The 18,711-nt window shown below is 39.3% G+C and overlaps 1 protein-coding gene across 12 annotated transcripts in view; it reads right to left on the bottom strand.

The window, feature by feature from the left end:
• THRB (thyroid hormone receptor beta) overlaps window positions 1-18,711 on the bottom strand; it is a 153,318-nt gene that overhangs the window by 92,983 nt on the left and 41,624 nt on the right. For 5 of the 12 annotated variants that reach the window (XM_056484669.1, XM_056484666.1, XM_056484671.1 and 2 more), the window contains one exon: window positions 13,447-13,555. The exons of the other annotated variants lie outside the window; for them this stretch is intronic. The gene's annotated coding sequence lies outside the window, so the exon portion shown is untranslated. The remainder of the gene's footprint in view (window positions 1-13,446; window positions 13,556-18,711) is intronic. 12 annotated transcript variants of the gene reach the window in all.

The following is an 18,711-nucleotide window of genomic DNA, read 5'->3' as shown; positions in this document are numbered from 1 at the left end:
TACCTGGCAGCTCAGAGAGATCCTAAAGGGAATTAGTGCTCCTAAACTCATGATAATGGAAATAGCCTCAAAATAAAGTGCAAAAGCTGTTAATTCACCAAGCTACCCTTAGCTCTAGCTGGATATCCCAAGCAGGAGGAAGGGAGGCAACAGGAGCAATATATTCACTTCCCTGAACAAAGGCATTTTGGATAAGTCTCCTCAGGATCAGACCTATTCTCTGTGCAAAGAAAAAAACACCTTAAAGAGGGGAAAAGAGTTGTTACAACCCCATTTATCAGCTCTCATCCAGGTGACCTCTTAAGAATGCTGGAATTTTATAGAGCATTTAAAGGAATGAGGGATTTGGCTATCATTCCTTTATTGGACTATCATTTGACAAGTTATGGAGGCCACATCCTTTAAGTAATCAACTCATACATAGATCCTGAATGTACAGATACAATATATGTACACTCTACAGGTACAGTTACACCACACAGATACTCATCTACCGATCCTGACTGACTGATCCTCAGATTCAGCACACATCCCAAATCACTGCAGAATCCAGGGCTTTCTTTAGTAGTTCTCCCTGCCTCTCTGAAATTTGTCACAGCTCCTAGTTCTTCCCAGAGCTGGAGGCAGCCCTTGAAATCCTTCACACACTTGAGGAACGAAGACCAGGCTACAGCATATCCTCGGGGTCTTAGAAGAACTTTTGCTAACCAGCAAATGCAATATAACTGCATCCTTGCAATGCTTCCTTTGTTTAATTCAGTAGCAGTAATCATGGAGGTTGTAGCCTTTGAGCCTAATTTTTTTTAGCTGTTTATGAGCTTTATAAAACATTGAAGATCCTCTGTGTTTCTCTGAAAGTCATGGGACTCCACATGAATATGGTGATAATTGGGTCAATGCATTAATCTGAGGACTGAGACTTCAAAGCTTTGGAAGGAAATGTATAAAAAGAGCCCAAAACATCTTAGTGGTAATGATGGCATTCATTACAGTAAAATCGCCAGTCTGCTTTTCTAATATTTCCAGACTATCTGAGATATTGCTGAATCTTAGCAACTTAATTAGCAACAGCCTGATGTAAGTGATATGTGCAGGATTAAAAAGATTTTTTGGTTTCAAAGAATAGACTGGAACATCACCTGGAAAAGTGACTCTTTGGTAATACAAGCCTACTGATGATTTTCATTTACTACATATATTTTTAATGTGTATGATTCAGTTCTCCACTTCCTCATTAATTTTACATCCTTTGTCATGGACTGGCTGGTACCACGGTAAAGCAAGAAGAGAATCAGTTTTGCAGATTATAACTGAGATGCAGCTAGTAATAAAATAAAATACAAGAACATCTGGATCAAGAACATCTTGAACAGAAATTTTAAAATGGCTCACATAATGGAGCCATTAAATTACAGAATTACTGAACATTACATTCATTACAGAAATGTTGCTTTACTGACATGGTAAATTACCAGCCTTGTTCACTGTAACACACACTTTTCAATTATCAGTTCAGATTTATCAGCATAACAGGATTTATTACACACATGTAGACACCTGTTTGAGAAAACCAACCAACTGTGCCAAAACGACCATGCTGGAATCCTCTGGATCTCATCCAAGAAGAAATGCTTTGAAAGCGTAACTGAACTGCCCTAAGGACCCTTCAGTTTTATAATGAGGATATCAGCAGCCAAAGTAAAAAAAAATTATGATTTGTTAATCTCCACATCAAAAAGATTAGAGAAAAAATGCTATATTTTTATCACTTGGCCATTATCACACATCATGAAGACCAAGACTAACAATTCTTTCCTTGTGAGAAGTGGCTGTTATCTTTGCTGTCAATCTAGTCCTCTTCTACAGAAACATGTAAATTTTATTAATAACATGAAAAATTTATAAATTATATAAATTCCTATAAATATATATAAATATATATATATAACATTTTTATTTATAAGAGGAAAAAGTGAAAGGCAAAAGGATGAAAATGGAAAAAAAATCCCAAATCCTCATAATTATTCAAATAAAACAAGACTCTCCTGACAGAAGGGCTTTTTTTCCAACTGGCTATTCCCAAGTACCATCCCAACATTATGGGGTATCTCCCACAGAGATAGCCTTCCTTGTAGGGCCACTGCTGGAGGCCAAGGGGGACACCCTGTGTGACATCTCAAGTATCACTGCTCATCAGCCTGTTGGCAGCTGAACCCAGGCATTAATTACATTCCCAAACAAGAGGCTGCAATCAATCAAAGGCACGCTTCATGATTCACATTTGGTGTTGAAAAACCTCTGTCAGGAGTCTCATGGGAGTAGTTAATGACAGCAACCCCTGGGGGATTCCACACATGCCACACCACCAGATTAAAGGATGCTTCCAAAAGGTTTCTGTGACTCTGCCTACTCAGATGTTTGTCTTGATCACTGCCCACTTTGGTGCAGTTGTAAATGGGCTGGCCAGGATTTTTCCAAGTGCAGCAGTCCAATAAAATTAACCAAAGTTCAAAAACTACATTCAGTTGGCTTTTACTTGTTCTGAAACCCTTCTGACAGGTAAAGTTTTGATCCAGGTCATCTCTGTGGTGTACAGATGACAAAGTTCAGTTACTCCAGCTCTACAGCCAAGCTCTCACATTAACCCAGAAATTCCTTTAAGAAATTTTCAGTGATTAAGAAGGGTGTGTACATGCAAAACAGTTAAGAGTGGTGTCTCCTGGACAAGCTAGTTAAAACAGCCCCTCTTCACATATGTAATTTAAATATTTCACTCATATAGTACCATCACCTGTTCCAAGTCAGAATTGTTCAGATAGAGAAAAGCAGGGAAATACAGCCTTATTATAGTGTGGTGCATTGGCTTTAACACATATTCCAAATTCTTCCAGTAATGTCAAAAAAGGATGCTAAGCATCCAGAAATTGTGTCAACAATGCTGTTACACTGAAGACCGAGCAAATGGATTTCTCTGTAGAAGTTCATGAGCATGGAAATACATTTCCATTCCTATTAAATACGAAGATGCTTTGTTTACTTAGTGCTGAGCTGAACAATGGACCAATTCAGTCTCAGAGCAAGACTGATTTCCAGAGGTCTTGAGAAAAAACACTTCAGTGGGCAAGGATTTTGAGGTCTCTGTGTATGGGTGGAATAACCCCAAGCCCAGCAGAAGTTTGGAAGGAAGTGATGACACCCTTGGGGTTTAGTTATTGCAGACTGAGAAAAAATGAGAGAAGCGGAAAAGATGTTTTTGGATAAAGTATTGTTGAAAGCACGTGTAAGAAATCTCCTCTTAATAGTCCTAAAATAGGTTTCGTGGTAGTGCTTTTTTTAAAAATTCCACCACATTAAGAAAATAAACCTCTCCTCCTCTTCTTTCCTCAACATTTGTGAAGATCTTACAGAGCAAATTTTGATACAAATAAACTGACCACTAATGAATGTTACATATTAACCACTGAATAATCCAGATAACAGTAACATATATCTAATAACGATATGCTTCAACCTTAGGCAAATAATTCCAGATTTCCTTTTTTTTTTTTTTTTTTTTTTACAGTGCTCAGAGAGGAAATCATTACTGATCCAGATAAATATTTCAAAGTTCAGTTCAGTTAGGAGATTTACTTCAATTTTAAACTTCAATTTGCTTTGATGCTAATTTATCTTATTTCCCTCCATTCTCTTCCCTAGCAAGGCTGTATACTAAAATTTCATGTCCTTTTTTAAGAAAGAAAAAGAAAAAGAAAAAGAAAAAGAAAAAAGAAAAAGAAAAAGAAAAAAGAAAAAGAAAAAGAAAAAGAGAAAAGAAAAAGAGAAAGAAAAAGAAAAAGAAAAAGAAAAAGAGAAAGAAAAAGAAAAAGAGAAAGAGAAAGAGAAAGAGAAAGAAAAAGAAAAAGAAAAAGAAAAAGAAAAAGAAAAAAAAAAAAGAAAAAGAAAAAGAAAAAGAAAAAGAAAAAGAAAAAGAAAAAGAAAAAGAAAAAGAAAAAGAAAAAGAAAAAGAAAAAGAAAAAGAAAAAGAAAAAGAAAAAGAAAAAGAAAAAGAGAAAAAGAAAAAGAAAAAGAAAAAGAAAAAGAAAAAGAAAAAGAAAAAGAAAAAAAGAAAAAGGAGACGGCTACGGTGGTAAAAGAGAAAATATGAGCAGGCTGCCTTTCACTGCAGAAATTGCCTTGCAAAGCTACCATACAAGAATGAAAAAGTACCATTATTAATAAATAAATTATTAATTAATAAATTATCATTATCTGGTTGTGCTTGAGCTAACAAGTAGGAGTACAAAACATCTTGTTTTTGAATGGCAGTGCCAAACAATTTAAAGAAAATATTTTCACGTGGCTCTTCCTTTTAAGAGTTTTGTGGAAACTGGAAATGGGAGGATTTTCTTATCAAGACTTTTCTTCTGCTATTTACACATAGTAACTACACTTCTGTAGTTCTGCTGAAGAGTTTCAGACCTGGTATTTGCTATAAAACTTCCACAGCAAATCTGTGAACTTTTCAAAACAAAAAAAGAAATAAGAAAACTGAAATCAGATACTTAGCAACTCCAAGGAGACCTTTTCCTACCCCAACAACTGCACCTTACATGTCACCATAGTCAAAATATAATTATTGCTCATTTTGCACTTTTACACATGGGGGACTATGTCAGAAGCCAATACCCCTCATTCACTGTTTCCTAACTCATAATCTTTACAACCAATGTAAGATCCTAGGGCTTCCTCAAACATAGCATAGTAAAAATACCTATTAAACTAGGAAACTAAGTTCTAGTCATAACAAAGGTTTTAACATTTTCATAGAAATTTATGTATTTTCATAGAAAACAGATTTTTTAAATAAAACTGTCAAAAGTTCACTGACAACAGAATTCTGATAACACTGACAACAGGGTTTTTTTTCCCTTTCATTGAAAAAAATCTTTTACAGTAAATAACAAGATAACACTGTATTAATCTGCATTACTCATTTAATTTACTAAGGGCTATTCAGCTATTTGCTGTGCAATCAATCTGCTTCTTCATGGCTATCCAAGAGTCATGCACAATCTTGACACCTAGTAACAGTGAATTCACTCTCCAAGAAACTGGAGAAAACAGCAAGATGTGCCACAATTCCAATACCATCAGAGAAAGTTAATGTAATCATAGCAAGGTCAAATACACTCATGGTTCAAGTCTAAATCAAACCTGCAATTTAAACAGCACTAATCTAGATGTGTGGAAAAGGTAAGAAGTAAACACTGCTGCCTTTAACTGCTTAGGGCAAAAAGTATTACTGCATTCTCATTTAATCTCATTTGTAAATAAATCAGTCTCCAAAAAATTATCTCCGTTTCAGCAAACTCAATTTGATTATCTTCCCAATAACAGTGAAAGCATTTTTGTCAGCTGCAAATGAAATGGCTAAAATCCAAATACTAAAAACTACAGTAAAAATTCAGATTTCATATTCAATTACCTGGCAAGTATCTCAAGAGCAATAGTAGTCTGTTCCTAGCTATAGGATGCAAAAAATGTAGATCAACACAACACTATACAAAATCACACGTGTATAATTATTACTATATCTATGTGCCTTTCAGATCACTGTAAATTTTTAATGAAGTAATGAAATTGCTTGTAGAAGTACCAATAGATGACATAATGTAACATTACTCTACTGGTGTATAATTTGAATGCTGTGCAACCAAAAGAAGTCTGTCATAACAACCCCACACAATAGAGAATAGTCAAATGCTTTATTCTTCCTGTCAGACAATTAACTCCTTCTTTTTTATTTCTGAAAGTGAGCATATAAATATTATGCAAACTTGCAATAGAATGACCTGGAATTCAAATTTATAATGGAGTTCAAAATTCATAGCTAACATTCATAACAAAATTCAAAACAATCTTCTTCTGTAAAATATAAAGATTAATTGGGGGAAAAAATTAAAAAGCTCACGCCCAAATAGAGGACAGAGTCTCTGTAATGCTTTCATTGGATTTATTTTAGTTTTGTTTGCCTTGCATGAAACAGCACAGTTTCAAAAGAAAACACCAGGGAACCTCTGAGCTTCAAGGACAAAAGCTGCAATCAAAAGTAAAAACGAAAGCAGTATTTTAGTTTCAGATGTGCTTTTCAATAACTGAGCTTGCTCTGTGTTTTCCTTACAAGCTGCTGACCATGGGAACACAGTTATTTTCACTTCTACTACAGCAGCAAACAGCTCTGGTGATTCCCTCTGAGGTGCTGCTGCCACACTGGCGTGGTCTCTCCATTTCCCCAAAAGCCATCCCTGGCACACCATCCTCATCTTCCCAGTGGTGGCACAGGTTGCCTCCTCTCAGTGCAGCCACCAGAGCTGCCTGTGAGCTTTGTGGGACTCCTTGACATGGAAGAGCAGGAGGATTCCAGCACCCCCTGCTCCCCAGCCAGCCTCCCCAGGGATGAACTTCCCAGCAGCTCTGTGCACCAGGCACAGGAAGATCACACAAGGATGCTCCACTTTGGGACAAAGACCTGGAGCACAACATGCCTTGGCTTCACCCTGACCACCCAGGTGTACAGGAGACAAATCCAAGCCATATTATAGCACCTAAGTCTAAAACACCCTGGTCATGGTCCAACCACAAAATGTAATCACCTTGCTGTGGAGGATAATCACCTCTTAACATAGGGACCTCATAGAAGTTACACAGTGGAGACAATAATAATTTCATTAAAAAAATAAGAATATGGATGAACTTAAAATTAACTTGACTCTGAACACTAAAGAAATGCTGAGGTTTTGTTATTCCTTTCCTTAAACAAACTGGCAATGTACACAAAGGACCCCCACTATCAAGACAAAGCATGTCTTATATGATCACGAGCAACAAAACTCTCTTGGCAGTATTTAACCAATTCTAATCAGAAGACAGAGTTTTAAAAAACTCACAAATCCAAAAGACAACTCACTAAAAATAAAATTAAAAACCTACCTCAGGACCAAGAGGAAGTAGTACCGTCCCACTCAAGTTCATGGTTACAACTTTTAACTCAACTATGAACTTTCCCAATTATTCCCAGCACTGAGCAACATCCTTGTGGTTCCCTGCTGCAGTGCTGTTTTCTAGCAGAGAGGGAATCTTCAAATCGGAAGTGTAGCCCATACACAAAGCAGACTTCAAACAAAGGACCATTGTCACAACGAGGAGCCTGCCATGAATAATCTCGTTACTGCAGCCACGAATGATCTGACTCACGGAGCGTCTGCAGCGATGGTTCAGGCTACAATCACCTGCTTCTCCACAAAGCACACCTGGCTGTTTCACACCCCTCCAGCAAACAGATGCTTAGCAATGCTATTTGGTTTTATAAAAAGCCTGGAGACAGTACCGCCAGAGTGAGGAGGAAAGGAATTCTGCTATCATTATGTGTTTCTCTTTTTCTTTGGGAGAGGGGAATACTGCAACTCCCACCTGTCCGAGCACAGCACTGGGACACAGCCACTCACACAGGGAGAGGCTGCACCATGCCAAGGCATCTCACAGGCCCTCCAAACAGTCCTGCTTAAAAAAAGGCTGGAGACACAGCGCTGCACAGGTACAGAGCTGGATGAACCCTGCTGGGGTAACACCAGTTTTCAGGGTTCTACCAGCTTTAGAGGGAAAACCACCATTCTCAAGCCACTGAGGATTAATACTAGAAAATAAACATCCAGTTACATAAATATTCACAGAAGGGGGAAAAAAAAATGGTGCAAGGAAGTCAAGTTACATCCTTTATAAACAAGAAACCAACTCAATTTAACTGCAGAACTCAACTTACCAAACCTTGCCAGCCCCAGGCAGCCTGGGCAGGCAGGAGTCCAAAATGTGATAAAATTATTATTAAAAAAAAATAAAATTGAAACTTATAAGAATACACAAGTGTTTCTTAATAAGGCAAATTAAGTTTCTTTATGAGGATATTCCCAAGCTGAACACACATTTTAACTTGAAATAGAGGGAATGTTTTGTTAAAGCATTATGTAGATGTGAAGCTGCTTTTATGTAACTCAATTTATCAGAGAAACATGTTGTATCATGTTGTTAAAATATTATGGAGATAAAAGGATAATAATTGAAATATTTGCATACGATGTAGTACAAAGAAATAATGTATGTGAACAGACTATTTGTTGTCACATTAGCTTCAAGCAAATAAGGAAATAAGGGTTGATTTATTACTGTGTGTCTGGGGCTGTAGGGTGGTAAGATTTTACTGATTGTAGTTTAAATAAAGGTCTAGAAAAGTAATGGAAAAAATCCTATCACTAATTCAGGACAAATTAATGGTATAACATGAGGTCTTTACATTTATTGAAATAATTAATGGATTTATCTTGTTTATTCATAGTATTTAAAGGACTTACTTCTAACTGGGATTTCTTACATCTGCACTTTAAAGAACTGTTGACATGTTGAGGGTTGCATACCGTACCCTTCATAAATAACAAACCAATTGGATCTGCTGTTCTGCAAAACTTGGCAGCACCTCTGCCTCAGGAGCCTGGGCACCCAGCCTGGGTCCTGCTGCTGCACCCAGCCAGTCTCCTGGTGCTTTTCAGTGACTTTTGATCCCACTGTTATCACTGTGACCCTCTCCAGAACCTGACAACTCTGATCATTATCACCCAACCTCTACTTTAATGAACTGAAGATGAGTTTGTAGACTCTCCCATTGCAATGCTGGTCAGCTAAAACAGTTTTCTTCTCTGTCTGGTGCCTCACTGCAGCAGGCAAGGTGAGCAAAGAGGAGGGGAGGAGAAAGGGGAAAATAAACTTCAGCATACACACACACACATGTGTTTGCACACACATGCATACTTGGGTATATAAACACATACTTAAGTGTATGCAGTATACCTAAAATAAGGTTTACAAATATGGGATGCATATATAACTAGAAAATAAAGGTGGAGCCCTGAATCCACAGTCTCATCACTGCTTTGGCTAATGACTCCAAGTTTTGTTCCCTTTTTACTGAAGCTCCCTGGTCAATCAAATCCAACAGCTGAGGTTTGATTCATGGGGTTGGTCACACCAGAAGAAAGTCTTGTGACAATTCTCTCCCTAGCACCCAATGCCCACCAGGGGAGGCAGGAAGGGCTGTGCCCACACCACTGCTGGGGTCACTGCCAGGCAGCAAATGAAACAATATGGAAAAAATCATCATATTCCCTTAGGCACATGCATAGTAGGATCACATTTGAGAGCACTTAAGAGATTTAAGAAATCACTTTTAAAATAGTTTCGGCTTTTTTTTTTTTTTTCTCCCCCACAGAGGGCAAGTAGATTAAAAGAGTGTTTATTTCAAGTGGTATAGTAAGGGTCTACAATTCCATGTATAGATATCTCCTAGGGAAAAAATTTCCTTCTGGAGTTGAAACCAATGTACTGTAAACAGATCAGATTAAACCAAAATGAGATATTCTCAATGCAGTATTAGACTGTCAGCATATTCCTTCATAATTCCACAGGTATTTTGGAATGGTACAGACCAACCACAGATAAATAAAAGAAAAAGCAATTCTCAACTATGCATTTGTAACTATTTTCTCATTCCCTCCCAATAAAAATCTTCCATAAATGTCATGGAATTACAGCATTTTAGACTTCTTAAAAATAACAGAGGTATTTCTGGGAAATTATAATACTTGTGGAAGTATTAGCAGGCCATTGTTCCATTCACGCTAAACTTGAAAAATTTCAAATTTTAAAACTTGTAAAAACTTTGGTCTAAAGTTTCTTAATGTCATGCTACCAAGAAAAAATCTGTACCCCCCAAAAAAATTGCTGACATAGCTGTAAATCCCAAAAAGCAGTGAAAAATCCTGAACCTAGACTAAATAATACATTTTCTAAAAATAATAATGAGATTTCCTAACCTAAGTCATTATTTGTTCTAAAATTTGCAGTGTGTTATGGTTATTAAACAGAACACAATTTTATCTGAGTATAAAAGTTTGGGACTTTCCTCATATGACCTTCCTGGCATACTGCCAAGGCTCAGCTCTTGATGACATTTAATCTGAACATAATCCCTGAAATCTCTGTGCCATTACTGGGTTGCATGGGAATGATTCCCTGACAACATACACGGAATTGTGCTGTTAATTTTATTTTCAGCTCATGGCTGCTCCCCTTCCTTACCAGCTGATACAAATTATTCATTTGAATCAAGCTAAATAATCCATACCTTTTATTTGCTGTAGAACCACGTAATACCTAAAATAGAAAACAAGTCCAACACTTCTCGTTTCAGTTGTTTTTCTACTGATGGTTGCCATATTTTTAAGGGAGCAAACTCCAGAAAACAGATGAAGTTCAGCAGCTGATGAGAAGCCTGGGTAATGAGCTGCAGTGGCTCAAACAACCCAGCTGACTCTAAACAGGAGCAAGACCACACTGCAGAAGAGGGTGCTCACACTTGACTGTGGCCTGAATGAGCAGCTGCCTTTACAAAGGAAGAACACACTTAAAAGAGCTTTTCTCATACTCAAAGATGCCTCTGATCTCTGGAGCCAACTGTCGTTTTGTCATGAATGCTGTGAAAAATCACAGTGTCCAAGATTTCCACATCTGTGATTTTTGGCACTTGTGCAGGGGTAGGAACTGAATAACTGGTGTCTGAACAACACCAATGAAAATGAGGCAACACAGCAATTTGTCCCACAGGAAAGTGTAGAAAAGCCTCAAAAAGATAAATGTGGATCTCTCTTTGTTTTCTATGTGCTCTGGATTTCACAAGTATTTTTCCCCTGCATTCCCTGCAGGAAGGAGCTAGGTAGGCAAAGCAGCACTAACTTCAATCTTACTAATGCAGGTCCTAAAAGCAGTGAATCATTCAGCAGTAAGAGCTCCAGTATGGGAAGCAGAGACCTACCCATTGACCTGCATACTTAGTTCAGCAACAATCCAGGTGTCATTACAGTTCATGGGAGCTCACACCAGCCTGCCTACATTTGCTGTGGTCCAATTGCTGCCTGAAGCAAACATTGGCTCTTATTGAGGCTTCTTGTTTACTGAGTGATCCCAACATTCCTCCTTTCCTATGAAAAGCAAGTAAGTAAGATGAACATGAAAATTAATTATTCTCTGAAAAAAAAAATCATAAAATTATAACAGATAAAGTAGTTTCATGGTTTTTTTAGTCTTAATTTCCAGCAGAAAGCTTGCTTTGTTCAGTGGGCTTTTCTCCCTGTACATTAACCCTTTCCCAGAAATATCTTTCCTACACAGAGTTGACCAAGTCACCAAGCACCATAATTCTGTGGGGAAAGAGAAAGTTCTCTAAAGCACATATAAAGGTTTATTTCATTACCTCTAAGTTACTTCTAATGCTAATATCTTTATACATGTAAAAAAGTATCCTATTTCAAGGTACTCCTTCAGGTTGGGGTGCAGAGGACCTCTCAGTTCTCCTCTTTAAGAAAGCTAAACTCCAAGGTAAAATAGGAACTACTCCTCCAGTCCTTTGTTTCCTCCAACAGAGTGGGCTTGATCCAGTCAAGAGCCACTGAAATCAAAGGGGAGCTGTTAATGTTTGGTTTAGGCCATGTAAGAGTGAGAAACTGAGAAACATGTTTTCAGCTGGCCTTCAGCCAGGCACAATGCCACCTCTAATGAACAGCTGCTATAACGAGACCTTTTGAAAGGGTCATATGTGGGATGAACTACACACAATGCAGACCTCACATCCATCTCAAAGAGTGGCAAAAAAACCACTGCAGTTTATCAGAAATATGTTGAGGTGCTCTGATGCCAGCCTACTGCAAAAGGAATCCACGGGCAGGGAAGGGCAAGGTCTGTTTGCAGTGCAGTCCTCCCCTGGGAGATGCATTTCAGGGCTCCCAGCCAAAGCCTCCAAACGCCTCCAGGGCAGCAGTTGGGCTGGAGCTGCCCCATCACGCCCTTCCACTGCAGCCGGATTTGCCTCTTTCTGCAGCTGGCACCACCAAAGGCTACAGAAACTTGTAGTCAGCACAATCTCTTCCAAACTGGCTTTTCAGTCTCTTCAGCTAATGAATACTGAGAAGAGTGCACAGACTGGCAACAACTGCAAACAGAGTTTACACAGGAGACCCTGCACCTCTCGCAGCCTTTCTTTTTCCTAACAGCTTCTGTCTGAATCTTTCCATCATGGCTCTCATGGCTCTCCCTAGCCTCAAACCTGCCCACCACACCAGTTTGTAAAAGCACCATTTCATCTAGCACTAACACAACAAAATCCCTTTTGCTCAGCGTTTCTAATCCCCCTGATAACCATGCTGTACACGGATTGTCACGATGAAGAAACCTACCCTAGTTAGTCCAATGACTCAGCAGTGGTTTCTTCCTTTGCTGCTCCAGTGGCACCAAGAACAGGCTCAAAAGCTTAAATCTTGATGATAGATACAGGCTCACTATACAGCTAATCCTATCTTTTTCAGAACAAAAACCCAAGTCTGTGCAGCCTGTAGCTACTGTTGATGTACATGCTGCAAACATCACACTATGTACTACGTAAATAAACAAATATTTGCAGCAGTGAGGAAGACTATATTTTAATACCATAACATTAGATGTTTTAATAACATCTCCATTTGCAACTGAAAACTCAGACACTAAAAAATGAAGACAGAAAGAGAGCAATCAAGGTTTATAAAGAATATTTCATATAGAGGTGCATCTTACACAAACAATTTTTGGAAAAACACATTCAGCCAAAGCATCAGCAGTGCTCTGGAATTCCATGATCCTGTACACATAAGAGAACTGCAGAGGGCTTTACAAACTAGAAATCCTACTAGGAAAGTAAACATTCCCTATGTCATGTAAAGTGCAACAAATAAAGTGTGAATAATGAATTACAGGTGTGAAATTAAAAAAAAATCCATGTGTGCAACCAAATGTACAATCTGTATGGGCAATCATCATGACCCTGTGTGATAAGCAAATCCATACATACCAGAACAGCAATTACTTATCTAGCTTGCTGTTGTGGGCCTGTGACAACACTGGCTTTGTGAGCTACTGCTGAACCTCTGTGTGCAAATATGCTGCATGATGGAAGACCACTCTCTGGAAAGCTCACTCGGGTTCAGAGGGGTTGGTTTTGTCATGAACTAGCTTGATGTAAAACTTGAGTTGTGCCCCTAACCTGACTCTCATTCAAAGATAAAAGATCTTATCACTATGGAAGTGTTGCTGTAAGCCTGAGCAGATGGCCCAAAGGGAGAAGGAGGAGGTGGCTTGATGTTTTTGTGGATAACAGCACCTAGCGATGCAATGAGGAAGCAGAAGTTTGTATTTCAGTATCTTTTGCAAATGCTAAGATTAGGAGAGACTCGTCCCAGTGTATAAAGCACATCAGAATCCAGAGGCTTGGGGGGAAAGGCAAAGCCAGTTCCAATCCACATCTTTACACCATCTTCCCCTGCAAAACGTGGTTACCTCGTCAATAATGCCTGTTGAGAACAGTCTCTCTCCCACGCCATCCTGCCACAGCTGTCATCTGGGAGTGTGCTAGTTGGCACGGACCAAAATCATGCCATGGAATGTGCTAGAAATTAAACAATATGGACAATCATAAGATACAAGTCCTGGCCCTGATTAATTTACCCATGCAGATAAAGCAGTGGTGAAGCAAAGTGGAAGTGGAATCTTTTAAGCCCATCGCTGCAGTTAAAATACAGGCATCAGAAACAGGGTGGCACAGCAGGACCAAAGATTAAGACTCCCAAGTTTAGCCCTGTAGCCACAACATGATCTTGTTAGTGCCATAAAAAAGCAGGAAGCACAAATAACTTCTAAACACAAAGTCAAACTTTTCTCTGAAAATAAAGAGGCCAGAAGATGAGTGCTACAATAGATATCAGGGCGCTGGCAAAGGCAAAGTGTGAAATGGATCCTTTCCAGTATTCAGTTTAGGAAGACAAACATTGTTTCACAAATTCACTGTAGCCCTGCTTATTTTCCAAGCTCCTTAACTCATGCCAAAGGGCCTGGACTTTCTGAACATCCTGTTCTGTTTCCTCCACTTCTAGTCTTAGTCCTCAGTACTAAATGTCTTTATTTCAGGGCCCCCTTTTCTATCATTTTATTCCAAACTCCTCCCTCTGTATTTTGTATTTTACCTCTGGGTAAGAGTAAAGACAAGCAGATTAATGAGAAGTCTGTACAGCACATTAAGTTACACCTATTTTAAGAGCCCTTCTCCATAGGCATCCCAAGGCGCTGCATAAAAATAAAACTAACTCGATCACATTTAAAACTAACAAGAAGCGTGCAGATGCTGGCATGCCTCAAGGCATAAAGATTGATGTTAAATGAGTCCATGATTCCCCAGAGTCTCAGAGCCCCACAAGCACAGACCAATTTATCTGTCATAGGCTGGATGCAACAGCAATCTGCGTGGATGTAAAGTTAAGGAATCTTCATGATGGCCTGTCAACAGAAAAAAATATTCCTGCCTGATAAGGACAGGGAAACAGTTTTAATCCATGAGTAGTAGCTGGCCATTTTGGGGATTTCCTATCTGACAAGCAGCAATGCCTCCTCTGCCTCTCAAAGATGACAGAACACAGCTCCTGTCTTTGCTCCAGCACTGCAAGAATTCCAAGGTACAAGTGGTGTCATGGCAATGACTACAGCAGCACAGGCTTGGGCAGAGACAGGAATCACCTCTCACTCCATCTCAACCCAGATCTGCTGCTCTTGGGACTCCAGTAACACCACAAGAAATGGTACCCAACACCCTGACACGTCTGAGGTGCACCCTGCCCATACAGACACATCTCCTGGCTGCTGGCAAATGACACTGCAGAAGGCATTTCTCTTGGCACAAGAGGGACCCACTGCTGCCTCAGAAGTGACAGGAAGCCTTTTGCTGCTGGTGATATAGGCACAAAACTTGACCACTTGTCCTTCTTTGCCACAAGAATTCCTATCTTGCTGCCTTCCTGTTCCTTCCCACAGCAGTGTTTCAGGCTGACACCAAAGCATGCAGAGTTAGAAGGAACCAACCGTGATCTTATTTGCCTTAAACAACTGCATTTCATTTTGAGCAGTGCACAGATAATCAGCCAGTCCTTACAGACACTTTCTTCACTCTCTTCAGACAGTTCAGGAAAAAAGAACCATGTGATGCCCTTGCAGCCTCTTCAAACAAGAAGTGTTGGAAGACAACTGTGGCCTGCAAACCCTAACAAACAGTAATGTGGCTTATACTACATTCAACCCTACTTTAAATTATGTATCTATTAACACACACACAAAGGGGGGAAAGGATGTAGTAACACAAATTAAAAGTGCACAGGAAGCTGCAGTTTCAACAGTGAAGTCAAAGCTAAGGCTTAAGGCCATCAAAGCTTAAAGCTATTCCTATTACCTTGTGTGCAGCTGAGGTGATCACCAACATATCAATATCGTAAAACTAATTAGATTAGAATTAAAAAAGAAACTGTTCTGGCTGCCAACACAACGACTTTTGTGAAGAGTATGGACTTTAGTAAGTTAGCAAAAACAGAGCTACCAACAGCATTGATGTAAGAAGAACAGGAGGTCCTGAACAATGCTGGAATCACATTTTGAAACCAGCTCAGGAATATGTACGTGAAATCAGCCGAACAGACGAAGCTGATGCCATCAGTGAAGAAGTTCTGAACAGACAACACTTCAGGCTCACACTGCTCAAATAAGTAACACTTCCCTTACCATCTGGCTTAGAAATCACTTGGATTCCACAGTGGCCATATAATGGCCAACAGGAAAGCAGGGAAACTATTTTAAGTAAGCATCACTAAAAATAAAATGGGAGATGCAATGAAAGGAGGAAAAAAAAGTAGTCAGTGATAAATATAGGATAGAGATTTTTCTATTTATAGTTTTAAAGCTATTTATATTTGAAAGTTTTCATTTAAAGACGCAGAGGGCTTCCACATTCATCAGTCTGGTATTCATTCAACTACACAATATTTATAGAAATATGTAAAGGGCAACAAAAATAATAAGAATGACATTAAAATTATTTTATGTCACAATTTGGGGTTATCAATTCACATTCAGTCAAACATAAACAAAACATTAATATTACACTGACATGCATTTTGAATGCTCTCCATGAAATCCTGCTCCAGCAACAGGGGAAACTGAGAAAAAAATAGTTCAACATTTTGACACAGTCTGACACAACTTAAGGCTCCCTGGAGACAAGCTCCTTCAGGTGAACTTGCTGTGTGGGCTTGATGTCCCATACAGCTGACTCAGGAAAGCAGAACACAACCTGTGATGGCAGGCCCATGGAGAACATATACAACATCAAGCCTCAACAGAGAAAATCTAAAGGGCAGAACTGGAGAAGGCTCTGGTGATGCCTTAGAACATCTTCCAGCACTTAGAGGGGGCCTACAGGAGACCTGGAGAGGGACTTTTTACACTGACATGCAGTGTAAGCACAAGTGATGGCTTTAAACTGAAAAAAGGTGGGTTTACTTTAGGAAGAAATTCTTTACTGTAAGGGTGCTGAGACACTGGAACAGGTTACCCTGAGAAGCTATGGAAGCCCCATCCCTGGAACTGTTCAAGGGCAGGTTGGATGAGGTTATCAGCAGCCCTGTCTAGTGAAAGACCCAACCCAAACCATTCTATGAGTCTATAATTCTATAACTGAAGAGGAAAGGATCCACGAGTGTAGGATGACTGCTGAAAGATGATGATATGCTGGAGGAGAACTGCCAAATACCCTGCACAGCCCTTTCCAAAAACGATGCATTTTGCTCTTCATAAGCCAAAGCATTCAAAAGGAAAGTGCAAATCCTCCTGCTGATCTCTGAAGCTCCTCACAAAACTGATGTTGCACCTGGTTAAGAACAGGTCACGTTCATGAACCCATTTAAAAAATGCCAGCTGAGATGCATGCTGCTTGCAGTAACATGGATGATCTAGCTTTAGTTTCAGAGTCCATTGACTGCTTTCTGCCCCTTATTAACCAGCTGTCCTCTGTACCAGCCCTTTCCCTCTGTATTTATCAAAGAACTATTTTATCATGCTCTGGGTTTCACTTTGCTAGCCTGTTCTGCTAAGAAAAAGGCTCACAGCAATGCTTTTCTTGCTGTTCCTGTTTTAGTTTGAATCATTCCTGAATTCAAAATCCAGAACAACACATGAAATTTCATTTTACTCATTTTTCTACACTGACTGCAAAGTTTCCATGCCTCCATTACCTTCACATTACACCTATTCCATTTTAGATCCATATTTATCTTATCTGTTTAGGTCTGGAGATTTGCCTTGTTTTTACACAAGTTTCAGGAACTTTTAAAAATATTTTCTCTACTTTTAAATGTTTGGGCTTTTTAGTCCAGCCAGCTGAATTACCTACCAACCCCACGACCTTGTTTCCTTAATTTCACAGCCTGTCCTTCTGTGAGACGGAGTGTTATCTATGACCTGTGTTTGCTTATGCTCGTGGAACATTTCAATGGAAATAAGTAAATTCATGCTTCATGCAAACTTACTCTGTATAACCAACTCTTCTACAATGCCATCATGCTCCATGAAAACAAAATCTGAGAGCACATCAACATCTCAGTTCAGCAACATTTTAAAGCAGAAATCATATTCGCTGCCTGTCGCAGCTTGCATCAAAGGCTGTCGATGTCCTAAGTTTCTAAGGGATTGCATCTACTGAGCCATTTACAGATCTATTTCTACAAGCAAAATAAACATGTCCAAGAACATTGAGGCCAACTGGCACAGAAAGGTGCCATGCTAATAAAGTCTATCACCCTCCAAAACAGGGTGGTTGCTTTCAAACTGCCTACCGGGAACAATCCCAAGACAACTTTCAAACCTTACCTGGGAATACTTCAGGTGAGTTCCCGTAAGTACACACCAAAACTAGGCCAGGGACAGTCAACAGTAGATACATTTCATTTCCAGGGCCAGGGACTGCTTCTAGACTCCATTTAATTTGCTAGTACTGACATATTCAATTGCATGGAGACCTCTTCATGCCTGCATGACCCTGGGTTCTTCATGGTACATCTTCCTTAGCTTGTCATTCACCTACCTTCCTTCTCAGAGACCAAGATAATTCTACTAAAACCACACCAGCCATAGATTATAGGAGAGTTTTCTCTGGCTGGATATATTAATCTGTGTTTTGTTCCAAAAGGGATTCTGAGATCTTTGTCTCAAAGATCTTTTTTCTCCAGGACTGTTTGCAGTTTTGTCTTTCCATGGTGCTTCTTTGGTTTTGGAAAAACAAGCACTGCTCTTTCCCCAGATAAACTCTGCTGACAGATGTGCCTTTCCACCTAAAGGAAATGAGTCTTCAGACTCACACACTTGCATCTTTCTCATGCCACTAGGACAAGATTTTCATGGGGTTTAGGGTTTTATTTCCATTTTTCCCTGGTGCTGCCTAATTACCTTACATTTGCTGTCCTCAGTCCTTTAATCACATCCCTTTTCCTTCTCAGGGCCAAACCTCTACTTATCACTACCTTATCCTCCTTTTTTTCTGGTGCCACTCTTCTTTCAGTCATCTGTTTCTCACTTTTTCCTCCCGAGTTCTCCATCATAACACATCTTTCACCTGATTTCTCCCCTACCAATTAGTGCCAGATTCTGTGCTGTGATTATAAAATAACCACATGCAGAACGTGGTCAGCTTCCTCAAAGACCTCTCCCTTCCAACTACTATTTTTATATACA

The sequence above is a fragment of the Oenanthe melanoleuca genome, chromosome 2 (assembly GCF_029582105.1).
Source record: "Oenanthe melanoleuca isolate GR-GAL-2019-014 chromosome 2, OMel1.0, whole genome shotgun sequence".
NCBI lineage: Eukaryota > Metazoa > Chordata > Aves > Passeriformes > Muscicapidae > Oenanthe > Oenanthe melanoleuca.
The sequence above is the reverse complement of the archived record's forward strand: the minus strand, read 5'-3'. Positions and strand labels throughout refer to the sequence as shown.